The following is a 1292-nucleotide window of genomic DNA, read 5'->3' as shown; positions in this document are numbered from 1 at the left end:
GACTTGAGGGCGGCGTATTGCGCCTTGAACTTCTCCTCGTCCTTGATGACCCTCCAACAATGGAATAGGTTGAAGCACTTGCCATCGTATTGGACCTTGAATGCCTACAAATAAATTGCATGCAAGCATATTGGCAAACGGATATGGAAATGGACATGCAAGCATAATCGAACTGACACAAAGAGGGATGCTTGCTAGCATACCATGTCTTGCATGTCGATGCCGCTCACGGGGCGTGCCTTGATGCTCTCAAGAGTGGCACAAAACTTGTTGCACTCTTGGTTGGATCACCTTCCAACGCTTCGAAATGGACATCCACCCGCGCGTGCTATGCGTTTGGTACGGCGGAAACTTCTTGTGCTCATGGAACTCACGATGGACACGAGGTCCAAAAGGTTGATGCCTTTTGTTCGGCCCCGGTCTTGGGGTCTTGCCCAATGTCTTTCCAACACTCACAAATAAGCTTGTCCTCGGCCGCCGTGTACGCCTTTGTTCGCCTGCTCTTACGCTTCGTCTTCCCCCCGGCGACTTGGTTGGCGAACTCGGCCTCGAACAAAGGCTCCCCTTCGATGTCCACATCATCCTCTTCCTCGAGACCGTAGTCCTCCGGAAACTCATGGTCGAGCGGGAAGCCGTCTAGGTCCACGCCGACCTGATCATGCATGAAGGAGACCTGATCTTGATGAAAGGTGGGCGGCGTGAATGGCCCTCAGCCGTCCTGGTTTTGTGTCTCGTCAGGATCGTAGCCAGCCCTAGCGGCACCGCCAGCAGCCGGTGCACCACCCTCGAAGATGATGTTCTGCATGTAGTCATCGTCGCCGGAGGCCGGCATTCCGTCAAACAGGTTGCGTGCGCCCGGCAACACATCCTCTGGCATCTGCTACATGCGTTTTCTCGCCCCTCCGGACGTCGAGCCGCCGGCCACCGGTGTGGCGTTAAGGTCGATGGGTGCGGGCACGGGCGTGGAAGGAGCCACCATGCTCATCTCGGGCGAGCACTCCCGGAGAGTCGAGAGGCCTGCAGGTAGATGTGGAAGCCGGGCATTAGATGTGTCGCTGACGCGCGGGGGAGTCGGGCAGCACAATCCGACGAAACGCAAATGAGCCGGTGCTAACCGTGGCCACGACGGTGTTGGTGAAGCCGTGCTGGCCAGGGTTTAACCCTAGGTACATTAGCGCCTCCCTCGTTGTCGCCGCTACGTGGGCATTGGCGACCTCCTGCTGCATGGCGGCGGCGATGGTGGCCGTGGCGATGGCTTCCTCCCTCACGTCCGTCGCGTGCCTCCGGCCCTT

This window comes from Triticum dicoccoides, chromosome 3B (assembly GCF_002162155.2).
Source record: "Triticum dicoccoides isolate Atlit2015 ecotype Zavitan chromosome 3B, WEW_v2.0, whole genome shotgun sequence".
In the NCBI taxonomy this organism is placed as follows: Eukaryota; Viridiplantae; Streptophyta; class Magnoliopsida; order Poales; family Poaceae; genus Triticum; species Triticum dicoccoides.
Note: the sequence above shows the minus strand (reverse complement) of the source record.